At 35.2% G+C, this 19,795-nt stretch overlaps 1 long non-coding RNA gene across 2 annotated transcripts in view; it reads right to left on the reverse strand.

Annotated features, from left to right (window-relative positions):
- Nucleotides 1-1,864: 1,864 nt before the first annotated feature.
- LOC108446482 overlaps nucleotides 1,865-19,795 on the reverse strand; it is a 31,005-nt gene continuing 13,074 nt past the window's right edge. For both annotated transcript variants that reach the window (XR_001861680.1, XR_001861676.1), the window contains exon 4: nucleotides 1,865-10,057. This is a non-coding gene — a long non-coding RNA (uncharacterized LOC108446482). The remainder of the gene's footprint in view (nucleotides 10,058-19,795) is intronic.

The raw sequence follows: 19,795 nt of genomic DNA on the forward strand, positions 1-19,795 counted from the left end.
TCTTCTCTCTGCTGACCAGGGTAGGACCCAAGGGAATGGCTTGAAGCTGTGTTGGGTAGAAGGGTGGGGATGGGAGGGGCAGTTAGATTAGACATTAGAAAAAGGCCCTTTGCCCAGAGGGTGTTTGGGCACTCAAACAGGCTCCCCAGGGAAGAGGTGAGAGCACTGAGGCTGACAGAGTTCAAGAAACATATGGACAACACTGTCAGGCACATGGTGTGATTCTTAGGGTGGTCCTGTGCAGGGCCAGGAGCTCAAATTTAGTTATACTAGTGGGTACCTTCCAACCCAGGATATTCCATGATTCTATGAATGATTTATCCATGGCACCCCTCACCAGGTTAGAATAGTTGTAAACAGCTAGAAAATTTGCCTAAATTAGTATACATGCACAAACAGCTGTGTAGATAAGGAATTAGAATCTGGAACATGTTGGGTTTGTTCTTTCAGGGCACAAAAAGCAGTGTGCAAGAAAAGTCAGTAAAGCCCATGTTTCTCTCCTCCCCTCACAGCCGTTTGCCCAAAGGAGAAATAGTTGCTGTCATATGTGAGAAAAGAGTGGGTAAGAGTGGGGGATCCTGAGATATAATAAATTTAAAAACCTACGTATTGCTTTGAAGAGGGGTGTGGCCAGTTCATATTCATTATAGTTAATCTTCTGAAAATGAGTGATTACTGAAAAGATGATATTTCCAAAAGAATTTTGCGTTTTATAGTTCTGTTGCCTGAACAGGCTGAGTTCATAAATATGAAGAGGTTCACTGAACTACAGTGTACAGTGTATGCAAGCTCAGTTTTATAATGGTGTAGCATATCTTGATTAAGAGTTTGCTTTAACGTAGATAAGTGCTAAAACATAGACCCCTGACTTTGTCAAGTCCTTCATTTCCTGAAAGGGCTTTTCAGAAGAAAGCCTTCATTGCTCAAAACAGATAAATGAGATTCACCACACAGGCTGTGCTTTCTATTCTCCTCTTTAATGCACTGCTGGTTCCATTTTACTTTGATTATTTGATTCTGATCACACATGATGCACAATCAGACCAAATGGATCACCTAATCTTTGATAACCTCTAGAAATAACTCCTACACTACACAAGGAAAAGCTAATTCAAAGGAGCAACTTGCACATTCTCTCAGCATTCATGCTTTCCCTGGAGGTGCCAGCAATGAGTTTCAGTTTGCTGAGACTAACTCTCTTTATAGTACTCTTGATTATTTACAAATCCCTATACAATCATGATCCATTTTATTTTAGCAGCTGTTATCACCCTATTGTCCATGATGACACACTCAATTCTGAAGACTGCTAGGCTGTGGGTAATCGTGAAAAGTAATCTAAGCTCAGCAGGTTCCTGCATTTTAGTTTCTGTTTTTGCTTCCATGATTTAAGACCTTTAGGATTCTTTCTGTGTCATGAATAATAAATAATACTTGTCATCGTTAAAAGATTTTTAAATTCCAACCAATAAATGTTTAATTCTGCTGAGTTTTCTTTTGGTTTTTTTTTTTATTTTTTTTTAAGCAATAAAATGTACTATTTTGGAGTTTAAGAATACTCCCTAGTTTTAATATTATGTTCTTATTCCTTAGGTGCTATTGTGATACATATACAATGTAAACAAAGGTCTTAACGGGAAAAAAGTGCATCTTTTTAAGCGCATAATTTAGAACCTAAGACAGAAATGTTTCATAAACTGTATGATGTCAAAACCCACTTCCTTCTGCTCATACTTGCTAATGGTTAGGAAAATTATTTATTAATGGCTTTATAGTAAGTCATATCTGTTGTATACTTTAATGAAGCTTAAGTACTGGCTGAACTTTCTAAATGGAACATTAACTAAAGATAATGTAAGCAATATGAATTCAAAGACTTTATTCCGATAGGAAACTTTGAACACATCCATGTTATCTAAAAATAAAACAGATTTTTCTTTATTATCAACACTGAAAAATTCCATTAAGGAGTTATCTCAGATTTAAAGATAGTGAAGAACAAATAAAACTTCAAGATCAACATGCAACACAAAGTATAAGCACAAAGTATCCATCTGTATTAACAATGGATACTGTGAACTCAGGAGTTTACAATTTTAGGGTGTGCATATTCTTCTGAGTGTGCTTTTGCTTCACTCAGAATTTAAAGGAGAGATGATGTTACAAACTAGAAAAATATAATATATTTTTTATATTTTAGTAAAGTACATTTGATGAGTAGCCATTCATCAAGACAAAAAAGATCTCAATGTTAGGATTAATCTGACCTCCTTTTCTTGTGAGTGAGAAGTTGTTATTTAAATACTGATGTTGATAATGTCCTACTAAATAATGAATGATAGTATGTGAAGGATATTTCACATGAGAAAGGATAAACACATAGACTGTGTTATGAACATTTTATTGCAAAGATATAAGTTGTTGAGGATGCAATCGTCATGAGTTCATCTGGGAAAGTGGACTACATATTGTGGTGTATATGCAGTATTATCCAGATCTGAAATTATGGCACTATCCAGAAATCCTGAATATCCCCAGACACTGGGAGTTGGTAATAGTTTTCCTGTGTAGCACCAGTATTCCAATCACACAGTTAAACACTGATAACACCAATCTAGCTCTACAGTCAGCTCCCTAAGTACAGATATAGGAATATTGTATTCACATGCAGTCTCTGTGGTACAGTTACAAAAGCAATATTTAAAAATCTGATATTGGTGGATTTTATTACTATTTCAGATTCACACTCTTATCCACCATGCACTTCTAAAAATGTTGAGACAAAATGTGATTTAAAGGGTTATTGGGTAAGATCTGGAACTCTGAAGGTTTTGTATAGAGTCAAATTAATGTCTAAATATGTGTATTTTTTGTTTTATCCTTTGATTTTCCCTTTTTTCCCTCCTTCTTACAGTCAAATGTTTTATCAGCAAGAGCTATTCTCAACTATTTACCTTTATTATTTATTAGTTATTGTTAATCATAATTGTGCAAGTTCAGTAACTGTTCCTGTAGGTAGAAACTGAAGATTTATTAGTACTTATCCTGCAGCATGAAAACACCTACCTTGTATCTTATGATCCAAACTGTGCGGCAATCTGGCATTTCATTTTCATAATGTTAAAAAGTTTCAAAACTTTTGCAAATTCATAGTTGGATTTTTTTTTTTAACAGCTTGGTTTTGTTTTTTTTTTTTTTCTTTTCTTGTTTTTCACTATGGAGTCTCTTTCCAAGGTAAAAATTAGAGCATTATTTTGTTAAGAGAAAGGAACAAGGAACTGATTTGATTTCATGCTTAGAAATTTTTTCCTAAAGGAAACCTTGCATAAAAATTTGAACCGTGAAATGTTTCTAAAGATACCCCATTTTGATGAATCATGTGTTTGTGACTTTCCTTGGATATATTTATTCATGGCTCCCTACTGCTTTTTATCACCTCATCAGTAATCATCTCTTGTACAATGTCATTGCATGAGTGTAGCTGCTCCAGAGATGAATGATGCATTTTCTCTAACATTTATTCTGGTTTTGCTTCCACAGGCCCTACTGGATCCTTGATGAGTTATCCTAGTCTCTTTTCATATTTTCTGGGTGACTGGTGGTTTGGCAATATTTTTCTCTCCAGAGTCCCAGACTTGTAGGACAAACACAGAACAAAGCTAGTCACTTTTCCTATACAAAACAATGCCACAGACATCCCCCAGTTCAAAAGGAATCCATTAAACTATATTTTACTTTTGGGCTAAACTGTCTGCTGAAATTCTTGCAGATTCTATTCTTGATCTTGTTCCCTTTGGTATTCACAATGTCTCTGTTTCCTACTGCTTAGTCCCAGGACACCTATAATCACTGCCAGCAGCAAGCACTACAGAAAAACCTTTTTGTCTGTCATCTACTTCAGATCCCAACTCCAGGGCTTTAAATCAAGAAAACGTCTTCTGACCTTACCTTATTTTTCTTACTGAATCCTGCGCATTCTTTTTACTTTGCTCTATTCCACAAACTTTTTCATGACCTCAAGAATTTACAGCATCTCCTAACAGCTACATAATCCCCCTCCCCGTTTCTCCACACTGTGTAAAACATTTCTTGGCAACTTACCTTGGCATGCAGTAAAATCGTGTTTGTTTGGATCTGAAGCGTGTGCTACATAACAAATGTCTGACAAAAATGTCTTTTACCAGGATCTAAAATATCAGTACAGTCATGTTTCTTTCCAGAATGTTTAATCCAGTGACTTTCAGATATCTGAAAGCCAGGAAACAAGGAGTTGATGCATATGTAACTTAAACTTGTGAATATCTAGAAAAAGAATGTGAAAATATGAGAGTGAAATATTGACTGTACTGTTCCTCCCTTGCTGGCAAAAATCCACATGAATTTCAGCTGGATTCACTATGCTAAGTGCAGTGGTATTGAATGGTGAAGGGATTAGTTGGAGAAACTTGGCAGTGTAAGGAGATCTGGGTCTGAGCCTGTACTGGCTTTATTCAAGGAAAGAGATATTTCTGTGTGTCTTAATCCAATATCAGTGAAAAAAAAATTCAAGCCATCTCTTGACACTGATCTTTCAGTGCTGTGAGAGTGAAAATCCTGCAGAAAAATCAACTTAATTTATGCAGATATATAAAGGGATTGTAGAACATTGCCTATTTGGGGTTACTTCGTATTTGTAACCCACTGTTACAGCTCTTGGGGATATATTGAACTAGTTCATTTAGCCACACATTTACCTTTGAAAAGGTAAAAAAAGAGTTAGATATCATTTTGTTTGCTCTCAAATATGACTTTGGTGGCTAAGACCAGGTGTGAATCTGTATAATTGCGGACTTTTAAAGACGTTGCTCAAAGGTGGCAGATTAACAACTCCGTGTCCTACAATTCAGAATTTTCTGATTTTAAAATGTTACATTTCACTGACCCTAATTCTGAGGTAAGGCACAAATACAAGGGCAACTTTAACTCAGATTTAATGAAACACTTTCTTTTGTCAGAGAAGGTCTACATTGAATTGAGTGTCCTTTTAAAAGACAAACATAACACCTATTTAATAATAACTGAAGTTGCACCTGCATATAAATGCATTTGCAACAAAAATGTGGTTAGGTAACTCTTGCCATTCTTTCCATCATTCATACAAATATTTCCATTAGGAAACCTCACCACAAATTTACAATGGAAACAGATTGTTGTTTTTTTATGAAGAGAGGAAGATGGGGCAGAGAGCTGTGAAAACTTATGAGCAGAACTGTGAGTAGATTTCAGATTTCTAGTCATCACCCAGTACTATTATTGATAAATTTCATAATTATTTATGCTCATCTTATTATTGCATCTGCGTACTTAAAAGATACAGATGTACAGTAATGGGAAATTTGGATAGTACCAGAAGGGCTGTGTGACAGGAATCACCTCTATTCTTGTGGCATAGATTATACAGACATTAATTAACATTTTCAGGAAAAATATCAAAAAGGATTAACTTACAATACACAAAGTCTATCCAAATTCCCAGATAATAGTAACCTATCTTTTGCACTAAGAATATAAGATGGAAAAACCATGGGATTTCGCAGTTTGTCCAAGAGAGAAGATCCCATTAGTGGAATGTTCTTTTTGCTTGAAGTCAAGGGGTCTCTGATACCAACATTCGAGCAGAACCCTTGGAAATATTTTACAATCTTGTCATCTAGGTCATCTGTCTCCGAATCAGCTCTTATCAGTTTGTTTCAGGGGTCAGCTTCTAATTTTTAAGGTATTGCAAGCACATTTTTTGGATAAGCCAAAATCTGCAAAAATAACCAGAAAAATACTACCCGAGACCTTTGTAAAACAATATTTTCCTAAATTGTGGACTTCAGTGCTACAGTGTCCCCATCTGAATTTTTTGGTCAAAATACAACTGAATGTAACATGTGAAACCTTGCACTTTGACGGCTGATCCACTGACACGCAAAGCAGGAGAAAGTCCAAGGATTTAAGTAATAAGATATGTTAGTATGGGTTAAACAATGCTCAGATAAGCAAGTAACCAAACTAGATCTCTCAAAACACCTTTGGATATTCTTGCATGATATTGTATCATGCACATAAATCTATCAAAGTGTTTTCAGGGGAGAAAGCATCTTTATGGATGCTCTATGGCATATTTCCAGTGGTTCTAGAAAATGGGTGGTCAGTCATGTCTGACCACATTTAGATGTAAAAAACAGAAAAATAAAAAATAATAAAAAAAAAAGTATTATATTGAGTTTCTCATAAAATATCAGATGAATTATGCCTCTAGTCTTTCAACTGTGAAAAGGACCCAGGGAAAAATTAAAAAATAAGCTTGGCAAATATCCTTGCTTTATTCCCAATGCTTCTATTTTTCCACCATGTTTTGGGTTTTTTCATAGAGATGAAAAATATTGATGTACAGGAACTGCAAGTGATTAACAAGCTGCAGGTAGTGCAAGACTGAAGGGATAAGTAAGCTTCATGCTGCTAAAGGTGCTGACCTGACAAAACCCTGAAACTTCTATTACTCTTGTCACTCAAATCCACATGCAACCTTTGGCCAGTCTCTCTTTCATTCCCATCTTGTCAGTCTAGCCTCTTGCACTATGTTGAAGATGCTTTGAATCTTTTTTATTTCAACTGTATTATCAAGTAAACAAGAGATTAGTTTTCAAAACCTTATAGCAAAATTAATCCAAAATTCATACATATGCAATTCAACTTGGATCAAGGCATAGTTAGTGAATGATGCAAACTGTGCTCACACAAACTGACCATTGCAACAACTTTCACACTGTTTCTGGAAATTAATCACACTTTTCCCTGTTTAACACTGAAATCTCTCTCTATATGAGAAGCTCCAAGCAACATGATGTAATGCTTTTAGATGCAATTCAAAAGCTTGCAAGTTTAGCTTTTTCATCTCCCAGATTATTTTTAGGCAGAATATTCAACTATGAATTAGAAACTGCCAAGTGATAAACTTTAACAACATTTCCCCTCAATTTATAAAGTTGGATTATAATGGCAGAGATGCCATCACTATTTCATTACTATTAATCCGAGTTCTACCACCCAGGATCAAGGAACATACTTAAATTGAAAGCACAATGTTCAAAAGATCAAAACCATTGGTCACTTCCTTCAATTACTATGATGTCCAGATTTTGGACAGTTTTGTTTTCTGATTTGCTCCCTTTCCTCAGATAAGGCTGTTGATTGTAGGTGTTGATTAATGAATGCCTTATTGCAATACTTTGAGTTTCTTGAAAGAATTCTTCAGTTGAGAAAAAACCCATCAAACTGCATTCCTCTTTGCACCCTGTTATCCTGCTAATCCTGATGGCCTTGATCATTGCATAACTCAAATCTTTCCCTGTTGTACCGTTCCTCTAGATACCATCTATAAACCTGCCTGTTTTTCTACAGATACTGTATCTAATGAAGTCCCTGTAGTCTCCAGTGCTGTCGACAGGAGACTCACACTTCACCTCACAGACAACCTTGAAATTCTCAGTTGAAACACAGAGGAATTTGTTATTCTGAATCTGAATCCAGTTACCCAGACTGGAATTTAAATAAGAAGATATATCAAAATATGTTACACTATGATGTCTACATAGAAAAGTTTTGTGGAGCCTTTCTGAACCCTAAGATCTTTCTTATATTTTAAAAGTATAATGCAATAATCCAGTGGGAAACACAGTGTTGAACTGTATTATTTACTTTTGCCTGAGGACAGAAATTAAGAACAAGAAAAAACGAATTAGCAAATTCATTCTATGTCAAACTCTTGATATAATTCTTAATTTTAAATTATTATCATAAAAATTAATAGAATGCGACATGTAATAGAATACTTTACTACTTGAAAGATGGCCTAGTCTTCATGTATGCGAGATAACAATAACAACAATAACAGTATTTTGATAAAAATTATTTAAAAAAATTCCCAATGCCTTTGGCTTCCATATCGCCTAAGGAACCCAGTGATATTGCCAACAGATGAGGCTGGTTTTGTTGAAAAGGGAATTTTAGGGAAGTCTGATATCACTGGCTGTGACTGCTAACTAGGTTAGTTTCATACTGGTCCCCTGGGAATGTCATGATGGAAACAGACACTCTGACACCACTATATTGTCTGTTGCCAGTGTAGAAATCGTCATCAGCATCAGAGTTACTCTTTCTATTGCTAAGGAATTTCCGTGAGGGAAAAAAATCCCAACAAATAACCCACTACAAAACAGAAAAAAAAACCCACAAAAGAAAACTTCATTGTCTAAAACAGGTTTCTCTGGAGCCACTTTTTTCCTCTGTACTTACACTCCTAATACAGTATATGGAGTTCTGTCAAAGAATACTTTAGCTTTATTAGCAGTAATTTTACACTATTACAATCCCTTCCACTCACTAAGAGAGAGGATGCTACAAATGTAAATGTCTTCCAACTGTCCCAGACCATCTAAATGGAAAACTGATTTAATATTTTCCCTGTAAAATATTTATTCAACTGTGTAAACATGTAATGATTATCCTGTCAATTGCAATGCTTTCCTGTGAAAGAAAATGCCACCAAACCTTTTTAGAGGAATGTACACATTTCTCTATAAGAGCAGGTAGACACAAAACCCAGTTGCTTAGAAATTTTGCAATTCCATGTAATCTCTATGAGAATATGGCATTCACCATCCAGAACTGGAAAACAGAGTAATGACTTTCATGATGCTAAATATTCTACGAGGCACAGTTTATCCTCTGAGACTATACCTGCATGTTTAAAGTGGTTGCCTGTCTTGGTTTCCAGAAATTCTGTTCATCTGCAGTAACTGCTCTAAAATTACATTGATGTCTAATCCCTGCAGCTTGATTTTCTTCCTCATTCAAGCCTATGCTTCCTAGAGTTTCATGTGTGGAAGGAACATAAGGATATCCTTTCTATTTTACTTCTGTGTCTCTCCTTTGGTCTGCTTCTGAGCTCCACATATAATGATTCCAGGGTTACCTAAAAACATACTGCATGCATTTCTTTGACAGCCTTGTCACAGAAAGGAGGGATTATGAAAGATTGAAGAAGTATATAAAATCACATTGCAATGGGGACCTTGTCACTGTAACTTAATATTTGAAATAGTAATATTTTCACTGTAAAGAAATGTTCTTATAATCATCATAAGTTTGTACATTGAGTCTTTTGATGCAACAAAAATTGCTTGCTCTATTTGCAGCAGTTATATGATTTCATGATTCAAATTGGCAGATTCAAAACTGTAGAAAAGTATATTTGAATATATATGTACGCTTATATATTATGAATTTGTGTATGTAAGTATCTTACAGAAAGAAAGACCCTGCAACATAAAAACTAGGTAATACTTGTAAATCACATTCTGGTTGAATATTTCTAGGGAAAAAATGGAAAAGCATCACTTGGAATAGAAATAGATCTTCTTATAATATTAACTATTTATTCATAGAAATGTCATAATAGACATAACAGTAATACCAGCATGCTAAGAGAAAATTATATTTAGGAGCAAAATCTGACCTTATTTGTCACAGACTCATTTTTCACTTTTAATTTTGCTTATAATAATTTTCAGAAAAACAGAGGAAAAATTGTTGAATTGATATTGTAGTTTGTCAAAAGCTAGGGACCTGAATATTTTAAAGACAGCGATTATGTCCTATTGAAACTCCCTGTGTGTCTGATTTAGGAATATGTGACAGAAGCAAAGGTTTTTAAAGCAGGCACCTTTCTTTTGTAGCAGGAACACACACACTCCCACCATCCTTCCCCACACACACACCCTCCCACACACCCCTACACCCCAAGACAACAGGCAGAGCTCTGGACTGCATGTCTTTCAGCTGTTTAACTGGCTGTTTAACTCAAGACTAGAGCTGTAAACTCCCTCCTGAAAAGAGTCATTGCAAATTGTGCTCCTCCCTTGCCTGTACTTTTCCTTGGAAGGAGAAGAGAGCATCTATGAACCAGCGTTTGTTCGTTGCCATTCTTGTGAAGCACGTGTATTTCATTATGTTGTAGAGATGGAGCAATCTGTCAAGGACAGAAAGAAATTATTAGAATTCAATTTGTAAGGGTAATTGTCTGTTTAACATAGGACCTGGGAGAAAACTGTTTTGGTTCAACCTGGTTTTTTAATGGGAATGTTAGGCTAATTTGCATGATAGGAAGTTGAAGAATGCTGGCCACGCATAGGTTATATGGGTACGAAAAGAAATGCTTGAAAAATAAGTGGGAATGTCAGGTGTTCAGAGAAAACTTAAAAAAAAAAAAAAAAATTCTGGAAAAGGTTTAACTATCCTGAACTTATAAGATGAAGAAACTCAGCATAAGCTATACCACCCAACCATGTGATGGCCTCTTGACAAAGCACTGAATATTGGGAGGTTGTGGATAAACAGACTGAAAGGGATCATTAAATTAAAGAATATATCCGATATTTACTGAAAATTTGGAGACTTTTTGGAACTCTCCTGCCCTTTGTACATGCCAGGTGATTGTATTAAACATAAATATCTCCATGCAGTTGCTTCTCTTCATATAAATGACTAAATATTCTTGGTTGAGAGAAGGAAACTAACTGTTTTGAAATTAAATTCACACCTGTGAAGAACCACAGTAAAGGTGAATTCTCTGCTTCAGTTATTATTTATATCTAAGTGGAAAATTAATTGCAACAGGAGATGTGAAGACAGACCTTTTCTGCTTGTACAGTTGTCTCATGTTTTGGGTATTAATTTCAGAGAAGAGGCAATAAGTTAAAAAAATATAAGTAATGAAGCATGAACAGGTCTCACCTTGGAAAAGAAAAATATTTTCATAAGGAAAAATCTGGAATGTATGTTATTTTGAATTATTTTGATTGATTTGAACTTGGCAATAAACTTTTTCATCAGAAGGATCTTCTGTTTTGCTGAGTGTCCAAAAGTTTAATTCTGAATTCATGACAGATCACAAACTTCTTGGAAGAGAAAAGCATTTTTATTTCTTTTTTTCATTTTCTCTGACTCCAGTGTTGATGTCCTATGTAGAGACATTGTGATAATAATTTCACAAAAAAAACCTCCTAAACAATAGCATTCTGTAATGACCTCAAGACAGAGAAGTTCTGAAAAGAACAATGTTAAATAGGGCAAACTTCTACTGACAAAACTTACAACCAAATTTGCTGTGGAAGGCATTTTGTCTCATTAGAAAGTAAAAGTGCAAGACATTAGTTAAGATGAAAGATAATCTCCTACTTAATAAAAACCAAATATAATACTTGCCATATCAACAGAGACACTCCAAGAGTAAAATTACTACATATTTCATGCTTCTAATTCTAACCCAAACATAACTTCTCTTTTATGCAATGCAAATCACTGTACATTTTCCACAGTTCATGCTGGATACAGATAATAATAATGCCCTGGAATAAAATAACTCTTACATTCATTGCTTAAGAATAAAAGGATAATGTTCATTAATTCTACTGAATAGTCTTCTGTATCTAAATCCGCACTTAGTCCTGATACCTTTATTTTCCTCTAATATATGACTGTGCTTTCACTGAACCACATCAAACTCCTGCATTTTTAAGTTGGACTTGTCCTGCTAAACATAGAAAGTTCAGATTTTCCACCTTACTGTCTTGTGCAAAAATATACAAGAAAAGGCATATTTATACACTTCATTTCACATCAGCTTCAACGCTAAGCAAAGAATAGCAAGAAGCAAAAACATGTAATAAAGGCATATGGAGAAAAAAATGCTTTTCAGTCCAAATGTTGCAAGGTGAAATTTATGACTGGCAAACAGCTGACAGTGAAATACCTCAGTGTTTTCATTAGGAATATGCAAATTGTTAATACAAAAATGTTCCAGACCATTAAGCATGCTAGAGTCAACAACAATTTTATTAAATCATCCCAAAAACTGACAGGAAGGTTATGCAGTGTCTGAAGGACAAATCTTATGTGCTTACAATGGGTGAACAGTGTCATGAACAAAATATGCTGGAAATGGATTTCTCAGGTAACAATAAAACTGGAAATACCACAGCCTTAACTGATAAAACCGTACAGAAAAATGCTATGCACATATACAATGCAATATTTTGGCTACAACTGGATTTGAACCTTAATTACAATCTTCAAAAACAATTCTTTGCAGTGAGATTTAACCACTCTGATTTTTTCAAGGGTAGGAAAAGCATGATGGTTTGCAAGAAAACTGAAAAAGTATTTCACTAACTCATGACCTGCAAGTTATTATTAATATTTCATGTGTTCCCATTCCATTCAAATCATCATACTCCATCAAAAATTTGTTTTCTTCTGTAATTACTAACATCTCTTGAAACAGTAGAAGCTTTGAAATAAGCATACATTGCAGGGAGGTAAACAGTGTATACAATATGCAAACTCTCCTCATTCCTTGCCAGTGCTAGCACTAGATGTAGTTTTGCATGCCCAACTGATTGTTTTGGGGCTCTTTTTGACTTTTCTTTTATATACTGCTAACTAGTTGATTTGTCCTCAGTTAAAGGTTTGTATGATAAAATAATGGCCAACAGTCTGTGACAAGTTAGGTATCTCAGAAGTGAAGTGAAAGCTGATCAACCTTCCATCACGATAAAGGATTTCTTCAGGACAGTGTTGTAGACCAAAGAGGTGGCAGAAATACGTATGGCAGAAATAACAGCAGCACGTTACTGTAGCTGAGTTAGACACTCTAAGCCATATTTAGAATTGATGGATGAAACTAGACACCTCAAGGGCAACTCATTGGAGCAATTTTGGATCACTATGTTAAGGTGAGCTGAAACTTTTCTGTAGCATCTATAAGGGAGATAGCTAAGACTAAATTTAGTGTCTAATTTTCAAGCACTTAATTTAGAAGAAAAACCATCAATCCTAAAGAGCATCCTGGAATATACTAAATTATTTGTCCTTTTGATAAAAACATGCCAAGCACATGCTCTGGAAATTATATATCTGAAGCGAAAGCAATCAGAATTTGAAACACAAAAAATCTTAAATTTATTTTCCACTTGTCCTAAGCAGGTTTTTACCTCTTATTATGCCATGCACCCTTCTCCATGCTTTTTACAGTTTTGGAGGTTTCTATGTGTTTGTATTTTCAGAAATTAATAAAATATTTATTATTTGCACATTCCACGTTTACACATTAGGATATTTATGTTCCCTGCTCTGCTCTGTATCAAACTCAGATTGCCAGGGAACTGACCGCAAAAAACCTCCCAAGATCTCTTTTCATGTGGAAACAGTTACACTGATGCATGTGATTGTATCTACAGCTAAGATTGTTCTTTCTATGTGCATTTCTGTGCTATTATCAGTGTTGAATTTCATTGGCAGTTTTTAGCATTCATTCACCTACACATGTGAGTTTTTATTGTGTGGAAATACTTCACAAAAAAGAAGTTTTGAATTTTTTATTCAAATTCAATACTATGTAAACATTTATTTCATAGATGTTTCTATCCAAGTACCTGCCCTTGGTTTGCTGGGGTTTTTTGTTACGTTGGTTGGGTTTTTTTGTTTTGCTTATTTGTTTATTTATTTATTTACCCATCTGGCATAATGGTCTTTTTATGATTACCAAGCTCCATTACCATATTACAAAATATACTGATAAAAAGCTGTACCATGAAATATAGAGCTTAACATGAAGCTATACATTCACCAATTTTACAACATATAATTATTTCATTAATATATCTTATAGTGATAGAAATTACAGCCTTGGGAATAGACATTGTTAACTTGTTAATCAGAAAAATCAGGCACTTCTTGGATATAAATTACTGTTTCTATATTTTTCAAAATTTATTCAATAAATGTGGGTTCATCTGTTACTGATCCTGTACATTTTTTCTTTAAAGATGAAATTCAAATTTAAATTACAAAATAGGAAAATTCTAGAAGATAATGGTAAATTTATTATCTCTGAGGGGAAAGATCAAGGCTATTTGTAGAATGTAGTTATCTTACTGAAGAAACAAACAAAAGCTTTGCCTTACGTTTCTGAAGTCAAGATGGCCATTCCTTTATTTACTGAGAGACATCCATTGAAATGCTTTCCTTGGGTATGACCATAAACTATGAAAAAACCTGTGATGTGTGATAGATAGTTCAGCTGATTTACTAGCTACCAAAAGAATGCTACAAAAATCCAGCCATATCAGCAGATGCTGATTATTTTACCACAACTACTTGAAAATTAGGCATGAAACATTTACGTCATCCTGGAAAATATCTGCATTCAGATATTCATTCCCAGTAACTTGGAAATATGGCAGTTACTTAAATAAACTACAGCTACTGCATAACTAGGCTTATTTACACAATTACACATAATACCAATTTCACCTCATTGGTGTTTCTCAAAATGGGATTTCTGCTCTTAAAATGCAGGATGAAACCTGTGTTTTAATTTCTGCTCTAAATCACATGGAGGACAATGTTGAATATGACTCTCTGCCTCTCAGAGAATCATCTCTCTGATGCTGTCTCCTTCCTTTTTATTAATCTGATTTTTCTCTCTCGCAGAAATGATTCACACTTGTCTTGATGAGGGATTCTCAGAGTCTCCCAAACACCCTGAATCAGCCTGTTGTATGAAGTGCATTCTTTCCTTGATGAAGAGGACTAATGCAAAGCAAACGTCATCACTAAAGCTTACAGCAACCCCTTCCAGTCCTTGTCAGTGTATTTTGGCCTCCTCACTTCATTCACAATGATATTTATATACTTCATCTGAACATGTTCCCTGCCTTTTAGGGTACAAGGACAGAAAGTTTTTCCCAGTTTCATTGTCAAATAATACCACCTGTAGAGATAGAGACTGCCTGATTACAGTCTCTCTTGCTATCAGAAAATATCACATCAGTCCAACAAAAAAACCAAACCTGGTGGCAACTTGTTTAGTTCCATGACAGATTTCTTTTATATAAGAAAATAAAAAGATGCTTTTATAGTCGTATAGGGCCAATATGTGTCACTGGTGAATGAGGTGGAGAACTGTACACAGGTGAGGAAATTAATTTAGTTTCCTCAGGATTTAGGCTGTCCAGAACAGCAACTCACAAAACAGAGCAAGCAGAATCTGGACAAAATCCATGCTCTTAATAAATTACTTGACTGGGTGGCTAAGGCTGATCATCATCATCTCATCTATGCAGATCAGAGATCTTTTTAAGCAAGACAGTTGAAAAACGTTTTAATACAGTACACACACAGAGTACTTAAATGAAGTTTATTGGGATTTGTGCTTGTAACTGGCCATTGAAAGAAGCAGTACAGCATCTTTTCTCCTACTCATAAAGGAGACCTGGATTTCTCAGGCTCATGAGTACGTGATTGCAGCCCTTTGGGCTTTGTCCTCAAAGAGGTCCTTACGGTACAAAGCCCTTATGATAGATTTGTTCTCAGATCTTCATCTTTAGATGGTAATGCAGAGCATAGAGCTGTCATTCAAGCTTTTCCCACTGTCATCTTTGCTAGTAAATAATGTACTTGATTCAGTACCTTTGCAGCTTTATATAGCTGTCAATGCACTAAAAAATAGTAGGCTAGTGCTCCTGCCCAAAGTAAGAGAGAGTTATAGTGTGGGGATCATCAAAGGAATCAAAGGTGTTACAGTTATATCTTATCCCTCCTTCCCAGCTTGGGATCTTGACTTCTCAGCAAACATTTCTTACAGATTTGCTTATCCCCTCAAAAAATTAGAAATAATATTTCTCAGAGAGACACTATAAAGCCATGTCCATGAGATTCTAAAACCAGCCGGCTGTTGATTTACTTTTCAATGACAAAAGGCTTGATCAGCTCTTCTTCACTTCAGGCCATTTTTCTGTGAAGTACCTCTCACTCTAAGTCTCAAAAATCATACTGTAACTGAAAGGTAAAAGCACTATGTGGAGAATGACCTGCCATTTCAGCCCTTTACAGATCCACATTTCTACTGCAGTCAAAGCACTTGGTTGAGGATGGAGTCACAGCATTTAATTTGTCTTATTGAAATAAATAGTATAAGCATGTAACTGATGCTCACCTATAATGTTTTAAAAAGTGATTTAACATCCCTTTAAATAACTACATCACAAAACCTACAGCATGGAATGTTGTGAGGAAAACTATACTAAAAGAGATTTTTTCAAGAAACAGCAACAGTGTTCTGCATTTTAAAAACACTATTACAACTGAATTGTAATATAATTACAATTAATTGAAATTAATATAATTAGAAGTTTTTTCTTTATATATTTGTTTCAGAAACCAGTCAACTGCAAAATCTCTTGTCATTTCTGTTGACCTTAAGGAATTTACTAGAGTAATTTTCAGCCAAAGACTGACAAATTATACTAAAGGTAGGAATTTGAGTAATTTGGAAAGCTACAAAATCATAATTTAGAATTAAGTGATAATATAAAAATCTATAAAGAATGAAATAAACTGCCATATTTTTGTGTTTATATTTTGAATGTATCTGCATATTTCTTATTTTATTGTAATTTATAGACATACTGTCTCAAAATGTTTCAAAGGATGACGTCTACTTTAAAAACTTTCAAGAGAGATAGATTTGGATACCAGGGTTGTCCAAAGATGTAACAGTTCCTTTTTAAAATTCAGGAAGCTGTTCTGTTTTACTGACATACTTCTAGACTAATTTATTACTTGAAACTGCTATTTAAAACCAATACCTGAAAAAAAGGTGATACCATAGAAGTGACGTCAATAGTCCTTCCAAAGATCTATTGTGGGCCTGGGATGAAGGTGTCATTGCAATCTGTTGTATTTATGAAAGTCCTGTTTATACTCACTTCTGTAGTTCTGAGTTTATAACACATTCATATTTCTTTCTTTGCACCTCTGTGATCTGGTTTCCTCTTTTACTTTCCATTTCTGCTCTGGTGTCTCTAGCATTCCCATTCTAACAAAATCCAGTAAATATGTATGTGTAGTAGAGGGTAAAAGAATAGTTTACTTCAGCTTTGAAGGGGAAAACCAAGTGTTTTGCGCTACCTTTGCCCAGTCCTTGTTATTGAAACCAGCTGGATGTTACCTGCTTCCGTCTCCTTATCTACTCATGTTTGCACATTTTTTGGATTAGGGGAAAATGACCCCAGCAGTAAAACATTATCTCATTTGTCTATGTCTACACTGCTGAATAAAGTGGGACTAGATAGCAAGCTCAAACCCTGAGCTCAACCATTCATACTGCTTAATAATTAACATAATCTCTGGCATGGTTTTCACCTGTACCCTCTAACAGTCTTCTGGAAAACACTTGGCATTGCAAGAACCAAGGGCCATTGCCCCACCCAGAGCTCTCTCTACCCTGCTATCCCCTACTAACCTACTACCACCTCCAGCACTATTCCAGCAAGTCTTCCACCTTGAATACACCCCCAAGTCCTGTCTATGACACCTCAGAATCTGTAACAGATGGCCTCAGTAACAAGCTTTGCAAACAACATTTTGGGCTTCAACATTCTTTCATTATTTCAAACATATTAACTGAAAAATAAAGAAAATGAAGTCATTACTGTATCTTTGGATCCAGGGATACTGTCCCAGGCACAGGCCCAAGGCTAAGAATATTATGTGGCTGTGGCCAGTCTGTGTCAGTTGTCCTTAGAGCTGAAGAGTGTTCGTTCCCTGGCTGTTAGAAGTACAAGTATCACCAGCTGTTGCAGGATGAAGATGCAGGTCAATGCTACTGCTGATACAGAAATTCACTAAACTTGTCAAGGCTTAGCTATTCCACATTCTCAGTGAGGACATCTGGAGGGATACAGAGTTTACAGTTTTTGGGGTTTTTTTTAATCTAAAGAGACTTCACTAAGCGATTTGGACTCAGGCGCTAAATTCTTTCCTTAGGCTAAACATATAAACAATCAAGAAGGGCTCAACTTTTTTAAAGCATGTCTGATGCTACCTACCCTTTGAATGTAGAATGTTGCAGAGAATTATATCTTTCCCTTCAACTCCAACAAGCTTAAATGCACAGCTTTCATATCCCAAGCAAACTGCCTCCCAATAAAACTATAGCTTAGCTTGGGGCTGACAGTGATATCCAGAGCACCCAGCTAGAAATATTAGTTTTGGATAGGCTCCATAGTGGGTGAATAACATTGTTGGCATTACTATTTTGTTTTAATCCCACACTAAATGTAATGCGCATAAATTATCTAGGGAGAGATGATTAAACCTATGTATATTGCCTTCCACCAGGATGCTCCAACCTCTAAGCAGTGTGACAAGTGAATGCACCCTAGTAATCACATCTTTTTCCAAACAATGGTTTCTGAAGGAAGCAGTTGTGTCTTGTCATAGATTGAACTCTCTCTTCCCAGTTCATGAGACTGTCCAACAAGCAGTTTCTGGATTGGATATTTTGGGAAACAGTCTTTAGGCTTCTAAAACATAATGGAGTTCAGATGTAGAGAAGGCAGTGCTTTGCAAGACCAAATAATTCTGCAATCATATACATTACTACAAAGATTTAGACAGAAAAGGAGGGGCTCATGACATACAGACATCACCAGATTCAGTATAGCAATATGTGCCTTCTGAAATATTTTGATCAGTTTCAGGTATGGAAAGCATAGAACTGAAAATTCAATCTATGTGCATCACAGAAAATCACTTTTAAAGACACTTGGCAAAAGACATTGCTCCATAAAAATAATATAAAGGCTATTATCTGAATTAGAACAGTTGCAGGGAATAGGGAATTCAGTGCTGAAGGAGTTAAGAATTATATTCTTAGTTTGAGTAGGAAGCTGAAGGGGAAAAAAGAGTGCTCGGGGAGAATCTGCCTGGTCTCTGCAGATGCAGCAAAATATTATCAGCTTTGGAGAGAATAACTACTTGCCTTTTGGCAAAATTTTTATGGTGTATTTCAAAAATAGTTTTGTGTATGAGTCATCCCAAGACTATTGTTAAATCAATGACTGCCTACTGTTGTGAATGGCCTCAATTAAGAACCAGGGTAAACTCCACAGATTGATGAAAATGTTTGTATTAGTACACTTCTTAATGGACAGCTTTATCTAACTACATAGTGCAGTGAAGGAAAATATTTCACTCATAAATTTACATCATGAGTTCTTTGAATGAATAAGTTTTATCCTTTCTTGAGTCAATACATAGCTAACAGATCAATAATTACAGGGAGCAGCTTGAAGCTTGAATAAAAACCAAAGAAGACATATATTCAAAAAGATAATTCAGAACTTAATTTTAAAGCAATTTCAAAATAGGGTAAAGATAAATATGTGAGTAAGGAGAGTAAACAGAAACCTTGGATGTGGCTAATACTGTATCCCATTTCAGTAGAAAGAGATCGTAACACTTATCATCTAAGAGAAGCTCTAAAATCCATCCATCTAGAGTGAGGAGTTTGGGAAGAAAATATTGAGGAACTCTGGGAAAAAAAGTTTATTTTAATGTAGATGTCCAAATCTTAAAAATTATTGTAACAACATAGCCAGAAATAGCAGAAAATTGAACTTGATTGCCAAAAATGTCCTTTGAAATCCTCTTTCTGACACTTTCAGAAAACAAACCTATGATAGTACTGTGCATGCACACTTCCTCTACAAAAAAATTTAGGTTCGCAGTAAGACACTTTCATGACTTCCCTAGAAACTTCGAAATTGCATAATCAAGAGTAACTTTAGTTTAAACAGATATAATTTACATAATTCTGTAGGTACAAAAATGCTGTTAGTGGGGATCTTCTTGTTATTTTTCT

This window comes from Corvus brachyrhynchos, unplaced genomic scaffold (genome assembly GCF_000691975.1).
Source record: "Corvus brachyrhynchos isolate BGI_N302 unplaced genomic scaffold, ASM69197v1 scaffold32, whole genome shotgun sequence".
NCBI lineage: Eukaryota > Metazoa > Chordata > Aves > Passeriformes > Corvidae > Corvus > Corvus brachyrhynchos.